Source organism: Phalacrocorax carbo, chromosome 8 (genome assembly GCF_963921805.1).
Source record: "Phalacrocorax carbo chromosome 8, bPhaCar2.1, whole genome shotgun sequence".
NCBI classification, from domain to species: Eukaryota; Metazoa; Chordata; class Aves; order Suliformes; family Phalacrocoracidae; genus Phalacrocorax; species Phalacrocorax carbo.
Genome location: NC_087520.1, coordinates 14176610 through 14187462, shown reverse-complemented (window position 1 = coordinate 14187462; position 10853 = coordinate 14176610).

The following is a 10853-nucleotide window of genomic DNA, read 5'->3' as shown; positions in this document are numbered from 1 at the left end:
AGCATTTCATGACGTGTCCTGAAAAGGGATGCTTTTCTCTTGGATTATTTCAGGGACACTTTTAACAGCACAGGCACAGCATGCAATGCCCAGTGACACAGAGCTGCTGCATCCATAGGATGATTCCATGGGTGCACCCAAGACACCATGAGCAGAGCTGGCACATCCTGATACAGCATCCTGTGGGAGGTGGGGTGGTGGAGCCGCGCAGCTGCTTCCCCTCTTCTGACCAGTCACTGCTACAGTGCCAAATACCTCCAGCACAGACCAGGGGTCCCATCACCTTGCTTGGAACACACAATGCTAACGACTCTCTCAAAAAGTTTAGGATTTTATCTTTTATGGTGGTTTTGCCCAAATCAAATAAATAAATAAATAAATAAATAACCAAAGGAAAAAAAAAACCACAGAATAAAATGTGTCTATTCCCATCTTATTTTATTTTAATAGGATTAACTATTCTGGTGCTATCAAAATGTCTGTTTCAACATTTCCAGGCTGAGGAATTTCTCTCTTTGTTCAAAATGACATTTAGGAACAAATTTAATTTAAGTGTTCTTTCTACTTTTGTTTGAAAAAGTCCAAACTGCAATGATGTATTTTGGCTTTGTTGACACTGAACATTTGGACCAATCCAAAAGAAATGCTTCCAGAACTTCATTTCTAGAAAAAAAAAATCAGACTTTGATGGACCTGTTTCATTTGCAAATGAAGAAGAAAAAAGTCACATCCTCAGCATTTCCTGTAAGAATACAGTTCCTTTCTTTCCCCTCATGGTCTCTGAGGCTGCATGGGGCAGATGTGAAACGCTGTCTCCATGGGGTAACCAGCTGCTTCCTGGCTGTGAGTGCATTTGGAGCTGGGGCTGTTGGTGCAGAGCCCCATGAGGATAGTGGTGGGGATGCAGTACAGGCCACACCTGGGCAGAGCTGGGAGGCTGGGGTACTCCCAGGATGTCGCTGGCCTGGTCCCCAGCGGTGGAACCTCCCAGTCTGAGCCAAGTTTCTTTTCAGCAGAAGCCACCCTTGGCAGATGCCACCCATCCTTCTCCCAGCCGGCTCTTTGGCAGAACCCAGTTCTTACAAGCTTGGTCACCAGTGTATCAGTTATTACCATGTTTCAAGTGATGGGGAGATTTCAGGGCTCCCTGCTAGCCCCTGGAGCGCTTCAGAGAGATTTGCAGCCACTGGGACCTTGTGCCATACCAGGGACTTCAACCAGTGATGGATTAAGCCTAATATATTTACTGTTGCAGATCAGTCTCAGTACTTTTCTCCCACTCTTCAAGTGATGTTTGCTTATCAGTTTACTCCATTTATTATGTGTTAGCTGGTGTGCCCTAGCAACTCCAGGTCTTGCCTGCAGAGTACTGTTGATTAGGAGAGATTTTTTTCTCAAGGTCTAGGGCTGCCTTTCCAGCTCAGAGAGGGATGCATCTTTGAGGGGCTGTAATTAATAAACCAGCAAGCTACAGACCCTGCATCATGTCCCCTGCTCCCCTGCCTGCTGGTGAGAGATGTGAGGAGGAAAGGACGTTACTTTTTGGGGTGGCATGGGGAGAGTCTGACATACTCCCTCAACAAGGGGGCAGCTTCCAGCTAGTCACCTACCAAGAAGCACACAAAAAGCAGGCAGCAAAACTGCTGGGAGATCTGGTGGGATGGGATGTGACTGTATCAGAGACAGGGAGGACTGTGACTGACTTGAACCTGCCAGAGACGGGGAGGAAAGGCAGAGTGAACTAACACTGCCAAAGAGGTTAAGGGGAATAAGATGGTTTTCACAAATATACCAAGGGAGTCTCAAATACTGGAAAGAAAGTAGGAGCCATTAATAAATTAGGAAGAAGATTAAATTAGTGATGACTCTCAAATGGCTGAACTGCCACACAGCCTTCTAAAATCTGCCTTTAACCAAAAAAAAAAAAAAAAAGAAAGAAAATCTAAAAAGTGTCTTACAGACAATAAGAAAACAAAGAAAACCTTGTCAAATTGTCAAATATAATTCTTGAGCAAAGGCAGGGTGAACCTGTATGGCTCAGCAGGGCTGGGGGCATGCAGCAGGGAATGGGGTGGGACTGAGCTTATGAAATAAAGCAGCGACCAACAATAGAGTTGTTTGAGTTACAGAGAAGCAGGAAATTACCAGAGGATTTGGAAAAAGGAAGTACACCAGCCTTCATGAAAAGACAGTGATCCCAGCAGTGATAACTTTACGGCTCCATCTTCAACCCAACAATGGAGCCAATAGCCGATAGACTTCTGGAAAATAACAAAATTGCAGCAGTGTCCAGTGGGACTGTGAGAGCAGGGGGGGACAAAGCACACGACCCACAGCATCTGTAGGCTGTGCATGTGTTTTTGCCCCTGTAACTTACCCCCACAGTCTTTCCCTCTCCCCACACAATCTTCTGTGCCAGCCATCAAAGGGCTGATGCAAAACACACCATTGGTGATTGGGGAGATGTGTTTTCTGCTTTCAGGCTTCTTCCTTGTGGACCAGCCAGCTCTGGGGACCTCAGCAGAAGCTACAGTCCTGCTGCTTTTGATGGAGCCACACTGGGCTTCTGGTGCTGGAAATGTGACAGCTCTCAGGGAATCTGGACAGAGGCAGCCAGAGGAAGGTCCTAATCAGGCAGAGAGGCAGAAACAGCAATTTTAAGTACATCTGTTGGATGAATCTGGGACAGAAATATTGAATTCTAGGTCACCTGGACAATATGTCTTATTGCACAGGAATGGAAGAAGAGCCCCAAAGCCCTGACCCAGAGGGCAGAACAAGTTCCTGCTCCATGACCTGCAGTCTTGGACTCTGCAGGATCAGGCAAGCCTCACCAGATCAGTCACACATTCTCATTGTCATGAGATTTTTCTCCATAAGTACAAGAAACATCTCTGGGTTTAGCCTGGAATGGAAACTTTGGCCCAAATTTTGCAGAGGGAAGACTCTGCAGCAGTAAGTACTTAGGAAAACAGAGTCCTGGATTCGCTTTCTGGTGCCCACTGCTTGGCTGGGGATGGAGCAGCCACCAGGGTACACAGAGGGCTGTGTCAGGGAGGGGATTCTTTGGCACAACAGGCACCAGCATGGAGAGCTGAGTGATTGCAACCATGCCCCATGCATCCTCTCCCTGCCCTGGTGCTGACTGCTTTGGCAGCTCTTTTCTGCAGGACTCGTCAAGGAGCAAGCAATGAGGTGTCTGACGAGGGCACTGAGGACTGCCAGTCACATTGGAGGGTCCTGGGCTTGGAGCAGCATTTGCAAAGGAGGCTCCTGCAGGGAGAGGGGATAGCCAGAAACAGATAGTGCCTGGCATGCAAGGTGACCCCAAACATACTTAGGGACCCTGGGTTCCTGGGATGGCACTCTGCAGGGATAGCCCAGGGACGTGGGGTGTCCTGGTGCAGGAGTTGTGCCACGCACACCAGGGCTGCCGGGAGTCATGCCTGCAGCTTGTATGCCCGGGCACAGCTGGAGACACTGCTGTCCCAATGAGATACGGACACAATAGAGAGACACAAGGAAAATGATGAAGGGGCTGAAGGATGGGATTTAGGAGGCAGATTAAATGAACTAAATCTGTCTAGCTTTGCTGATCAATCATGCAGGCAGGAGCCGGATAACTGTCTCTGAGTGCCTGAAGGGTGCAAACTCTGAGGGAGAAGGAAATTACTTAGGGGGCTTTGGGGCGTCAGAAAGGGGAGAGGAATGCCAGTGCCTCTGACTCAGCTCTTCCTGCTATTCATGACTGGTCTTCAGGGGCAGGGCATGGGACTGAGCCCCAACCAAACCATGCCTGGGCTGCAAGGGAAGCTTCTGGCCCATGGCTGGCAGGTCAAGGAGGCCTGCAGAAATTGTATATGGGATGAGGGGAGGGTGATGGAGCAAGGGCAACATTGTGGGATAAGAGGGCTGTGCAAGGAGAGCAGTGGGGATGGGACTGATAAGTAATTGCAAAGATTGCATTTTCTGTTGCATCTGCGTTGTTACAGACCTTGACTTTGGCAACCTGGCTGCATGGGCTGCTGCCATTATGCCTGCATGGAGTTTGTTTCAGTCAGCTGTCTGTCCTGGAGATCTCTGGGCAGAAGCTGTGGTGGGCGAGACCAGCACAGGGGAAGGTGGTCCTCTGAGCAGCAGTTCCTGGCTATACCCTCTTCAAATGCCACAGGGATGGAAGTCACCCATGTCCTCATCGTCATGGAGAGAGCTCAGCCCAGATGGTGCTGGGGAGGTATGGTTTTGGGTACCCTTCAAGTAGACAAGAGCCGTCTCTCCTCCCCAGTGGCATTTGCAGGGCACATATCCCCGTGCTGTGGACCAGACCTGCTGCCCTCCATACCACCTTCCCCAGGTGCAGAGCAGGCAACAGCGCTGACTTGCAGGACGGATCATTTTAACTTACGCCCCCATGCCAGCCTCCCCCCATCAGCCTGCCCTCCTGGTTTATTAGGGCTTCTGCCAGAGCTCTACCTTGTTCATGCTCTTTATCTCTTTGCATTTTCTATGCACACCTCTGGGGCACTGTACAGATATAAAACAATCAAAATGACAGTCACCAGATAAAGGCCACTTCTGTTAGAAACACACTAAGTTCTCATGTAAAAGCATACACATGGCAGTTTATTTTCTATCTCAGCACCTTTTGGGTTTTGCAAGCATTGAATACCTTGCAAGTCCGAAGAAAAATATCCTGGTCAGCTCTTTCACACCCGTGAAACATGGTGCAGTGCATAAAGTTCAGAGCCAGGAGTGAATAACAGCGACTTTCATTAACTGTCAAGTGAAACCAGAGGCAGGCTGAAGTGCTAATTCCAGTTGGGACCCGTTCAATAGCAAATTAACCTGCCAGTGATCTCCCAGTAGGCTACTGAACAGAGCAGAAGGAATAATTTGAAACTAGGTTTGTAGAGGTAGGTAATATCTTTTTTATTAGATCAGCAGATAATTTGTAGCCAGATATTTATTCAATGAGCCTCTGTGTGTGTGAGTGGCCATCTGCCTCTCCCTTTCCCCTCCATATCTGAACAAACGATGAAGACCTTTTCAGATCTTGCTGTGGACTGTGTATGTAGGCAAAACCTGAGCAGCAGGTCCGTGATGGACCTTGCACATTGGGAGACAGGGCTGGCAACCCACGACGGAGGGGCACAAGAGGACTTTTGGTGCCCATGCTGAAGCTGGTTTCTGCAAAGCCTTGCTCACTGTAACCGTAGGAGGGGAGGGAGCACAACGCAGATAGAGGAAGGCGACAGGAATGTCTGTAAAGGCTTTTGCATTTTCCCCTCCATCGCTGGCAGGGAGAGACAGGGCAGGCTGGCAATGAGCGGCGCCGGAGGAGCATTACATCACCAGCACAGAGCCGTGTTGGTTGCACAGCACCCGAGGAGGAGGATGCTGTCTCCTGGCAACCCCCGCTCCTGTCACATACATCAGCATCAGCAGCAGATGCAATGCAGGGCCGATCGCCTCTTGCAGCACCCCTCTGCCAAGAGGGGAGCTTGCCACTGTACAGTGAGGGTCCTGGGGCTTTGCTGGGCACTAATGAGGTCTCCCATCCAATGTGGCTTCCCAGCTCCAACTCAGGTCCCCACCAACCCTTGAAATGAACTTTTCTGACACTGTGGGCAAGAGCAAAGGCAGCTCTGGGGCTGGGCAGTGACGAGGCTTCTCAGCCAGCAACAGCAGCAAGCGCAGTGTCGGGAAATCAGACTCTACATAGGACGGCTCACTCCCAAAATTGAGCACCATGCTGGGCCCAGCTGCAGAAACGCTGTGCTTTCCCCAGCTGATGGGTCAAGATACCCACCCGTGCCACACACATGCAGCACAGAGGAGACTGCTGTGGCATGAGGGTTTTTCCTTCAATACCAGCTCTGATTTCCTCCATGCTGGGAGACAGGGACAACGATGCAGCCAGCACGGGGTCCTGCAGGCACCCTCTTCCTCCTGGGCTGGGGGGGAGAGCAACTGAGCAGAAACTGTCTCCACAAATCAACAGCAGCTACTGCTAGCCCATTTCACTTACCTGAGTCCTCCAGCGCTCCAGATTTTACCTTCTGGCCCTCAAAGAGAGGGAGGCGAGGCACAATATTTGTGCCTTCTCTGCTGGGGGATGCAGGGTATGTCTTCATCCATCCTTGTCGTTAGTCAAAGGTGCCTTCCAGAGCATCCCTCTATGCTGTGCTTTCTCACCATGACTCAAAGCCTGAGGTCCACCAGCAGGTCTGTTCCCTGGTCTCCATAGTCTCTGCCCATGCAACCCCATCCTACCACATGGCCGTATCCTTGCTCCGACCTCCCCCATGTGTGGTTGGTGACTGCAGGTCTGTGCAGGCAGGGGCACCCCAGCAGGAGTAGCACAGACGCTGAGATAAGAGGCAGTAAAGGCTGTGAATTGGCCTGGGGCTGTCAGCCAGGGCCTCTTCTGGCATCTGGCCAGCTGCCTTCAGTCTCACAGACAAGTCCTACAGCACCAGCCTACTCAGGGAATTCTGCTGCTAGCCTGGAAGCAGAATGGGGATGAAGCATAAGACAAGTGTTTTCCCTGCTAGAGGGTGCATGCTAGGATGGACTGGAGGAAGAGCAGAGGGGTGGGGAAGCAGAAGCAAGGCACAAACATCCAATGGTATCTGCTCCCTCTTGAAGGAGATGTTGGCTCCTGAGCTGCTTTGACACAGGGGTTTAATCTGCAAACAATTCAGCAGCATAGCAGCGTCTGTGCCAGTTGCGGGGCTGGAGTCACTCAGCATCCCCAGGCTGCTCCTGGCAGCTAGGAAAATCCCCAGTGCCTGGCAGCCAGGGCAGCGATGGAGACAGAGTGGGAGCGCTTGGAGGGATGGTGGCTGAGCAGCCATCAGCTCCTGGAAAAGAGCCATGATGACTCCACACTTCCTGACCACTCCACACTCACGGTCTCCCACAGCTGTGGGGGTGATGAGACAGGAGCGAGGAAAGCTGCATGGAGGGGAGATGGAGAGAGACGACGAGAGGGAGAGTGGGGGAGGGTGGAAGAGGGAGTGCCTGATGAAGAATACGGGAATGGAAGGCAGACAGAAAAACTAATCGAGGATGATTGAGGGAGAGAAGGAGAACGAGTGAAAGATTGAGTCAGAGTGATAAAGAATATGTCAGATGGACAGGAAAACTAATAAAGAATAATAACCGCCCCTGGCTGAATGCAGCACACACACCTGCCTGTGGCTGCATGTGTGAGCACAGGCAGCGTGTGCCCCTCCACCCCATATCTAGGGAGGCCACACAGGGACACGCTCTGTGGCTGGCTGCATGCATGGCCCCCTGCTCAGATATTTGGTCATACACAGAGCACCTCTGCCAGCACAAGCATGCACGAACACAGGGAGTGCTCTCAGCTGTGTGGGGAGGAGGGTGGCATGTGTGTGTAAACCCATGCACCACTAGCAGCTGCTGCCCACACACTGATGCTGGCCATTATTCCCCAGTATGTGCTGTATGCAGTGTGCCATGTACCCCCATAGTGCCCAGGCTACTGTGGACAACCCTTCACCCCAGGACAGGGGAAAGATGGTGCTTGGAGGAAGGTTTGCTCTCAAGGCATTTGTCTTGCCTGGGCTAGCTGGCAAGACTCAGCTGCACAGCCCAGGATTCAGGACCCCATGAAGCCTGTCCTACTCCATTCAACACTGTCTTTCCTTTAGTGGATCTACTCATGCCCCCTGGTCTCTGCGCAACTTGCAGCTAGCTGGTCCCACCACTGCTTCTCTGTTTCTTTTACAACTTGAGATGCTGAGGGAGCCTGGACGTGCCCTTTCTGCTCCTTTCTTTTCATAGCCAGCCTCTCTCTGTTTCCTTCTACCTCAGCCCTTGCTTGGATACCCTTCCTGCCCCAGGGAGGCTATGGGCCAGGGGAAGAGAGCTGCTCTGGCTACCTCTCCCTATGCACAGTGCCAGGCTACAGACAGCTGTCCCAAAAAGGGCTGCATGCCATGTTTGCTGGCAGGGCAGACTCAACCTCCCACTCCTTTGCTGTCTCCACTGAGGCTTGCAGGCTGATAGGTTAAACAGGAGCTGACAGGGTAAGCGGAGGATTGATCCCAGAGCAATGTCTCGCCTGCATCGACCCATGCTGCCACCACTGACCTGTGGCCCTGGAAAACTCCCAGAGAGTGTCCAACTCCAGACAAGGCAGGAGTTGATTAACCAAGTCCAGCTCCGGAGCATGTGGGAGCTCTGTTGTCTCTCATTTTGGCCTGGGGAGGTGGGATGTTGATTTCAGACTGGCTGAGAAAACTCTGGTGCCACAGAACAGGAATGAGGAAGGAAGACCCCAGACTGGCCAGCCTCTGGGTGGTGATTCATTCTAGGTCACCAGGACTGGGGATCTGCTGCCAAGGTGACCAGGACCTCTGTCCAGGCACAAGGCGGGCTCTAGGGGTCCTCAGGGGCTGGTGTTGGGCTGCTTTGGAGGAAGAGGATGAGAGGACAAACATGAGGGATGAGGATGTCACCAAGCAAGTGCTCAGCCTTGCTAGGAGTGGGAAAAATCAGCTCCCAGAAGGCTCAGCTGTGGCTCATTTTATTTCACATGTGACCCATTTGGGAACTCACCATGTCCCAAAGGCTGTTTGATGGGCAACATCCGTGAAGGGTTCAAGCATTGTCTCTGGTGTGCTGCCATACTCAGCCATTGCTGGTGGCTGTGCTGTTGGAGCATATGCCAGCACTGCATCAGGCTGGAGGTGGAGCCCTGGAACAGCAAGTAGGATTTTATCATCTCTTCACCTCCTGCAAATTTGAGTCATGAGCATAATTCAGCAGGTTCCAGGCTATGGAGAGCTGTGCAAGGCAGGGGAAGACAGCCTCTCCTTTGTTTTTCATTCTTTGGAAATGGCCAGTCCTTTCCCACTTGTCTTACCTCCAGCAGCACAGCTTATCCCAGGAAAGGAGTGCCATGCCCTCATGGCCATGCTTGGAGGTGGCTGCTGGGCTGTGATATAAATAACACAGGGGCTGTGGTGCCACTAGATCTCCCACATGAGTGATGGGTCTGCTTGCAGGAGCAAGCATGGCACGTGGGAGCTGCTCGATCTGTGTGTTGAGTGTGCATGGAAGAGTCTGACCTGCCAGGGATGAAGAAGGTCCCCTGCGAAACTGGAGACAGCAGAAACACAAACAGGAGCAGAGCAGTGAGTTGGATGAGATGGCATGGAGTAAGGCTTTAGTCCAAGGTAAGATAAGGTAGGGAAAGAAGGCTCCAATCCTCCTGACACCTTCCGACTCTCCTCACTGCTCTGCACCTGCCTCGTTGCTTCCCCTGGCCATCCGTCCCCTGCAAACAAGCCCAGGCCCAGCGCTTTGCTGATCCAGTTGTGCCCAGCACATTCCCCACTGTCCTGCCCAGGCTTGGCACAGTTTCAAGTGAGCACTGCTGGCACACAGCTGTTTCCTTCCTTCAAGGCTTTCCTGCTCAGCTCAATTTTTGTTGCAGCAAGGCAGTACGCGTGTGGGGGCAGGTGGAAGTGGCTGCTCAGAGTGAAGCACACGGGATGCACCATCAGGGTGATGTGTTTAGTGTGTGGGCAAGGCAAGATGATCTTTATTAATAATTTCCTAATGATGGACACCCTCCATTTGCAAACCTCCACTGTGCTTGGGTACAAATTGCTGAGCTTTGGGGTGTTCCCCAGATTCACAAGTCATCTATCTGTGTTTGAGTCTGCCTGGGTGAAGGATGTGCCACTGTGCTGTGATATCTCCATGCAGGCAATAAATTTAGTGAGCAGAGCAGCCTGCCCCAATGGTTTCTCCAGATCAGATCCATGTATTCACAGGGAAACTGAGGCCTGACCTGCTCCAGCTGACTCCAGAGATGGTGCCCAAAGGCCACACAAAGTCCTGGGAGAGCCCTTCATCTGCTGGACCAACAATTCAGGACTATCCTAGTTCTGTGTGGTCTTTGGAAAAGCCATTTAAGTCACTCACTCCCTGCTATGTTTCTGAGTCTGGAAGGCAGCCTGTGCAGCCCTTTCCTCAGATACGGAGTTATTTCATAAAGCAGGAGGAGAAGTGAAAAGCAGCTAAGGACAAGGCTAGGAGACACAGCAGCAAGACATCCATGAATTTCCCCTGTTGACTGTGAAGAGTTTCAAAGCTCATCTCTCATGGGTGTAGAGGTGCTGCTACATGTCACCTCCATGGTGAGCCATGCAGCTGCCCACAGACACCTTCTCCTGTGTGGTGGGAGACCCAGGAGCAGTTTCTGTAGCAGCATCCCTCCGTCCTTTCCAAGCTGCAGCAGCCAAGAGAGGGTGGCTGGCACCACACTGCCAGGACACCACCCTGCCCACGATTGCCTTGTGTGACAGCCACTATCAATCAGAGTTGCCTAATTATAGCCCCCTCCCAGCTAACAGCCATTGTTGTGCCATCTCCAAGGGCTCATCTCAACTGCAGAGTTACAAACCCTGATGCCCAGGTTCAGTCTATACGTGCAGCTGCCCTCTCACAGGGGGCTGAGCTTCCCACACAGGATAGCTGGTGGGGAAGGTATCTGCTTGGGGTTGTGGTTGCATGGGTTGGTAGTCTGCCCACAGCCCAGCATAATCATGTTATAAATCACATCAGTGTGACAATGTCGGAGAAGCAAACATCTCTGGTCCGTGTTTGTATGGTGCCAGTCATAACACCACAGTGGTTTATGGAGGGAGCCTCCATGTTATTACAATGCTAACTAATCAAGGGTAGGTGCTAACGGCCCTCCGGACCCATCCCACACTGTCCAAAAAGAGAAGCAGAGCATCACAGGGCTCCAGAGCACCCTGGCCCCCTGTAGCTCTGGAGCTGTGACAAGGCTGCTGCAAAGAGAACTGAGG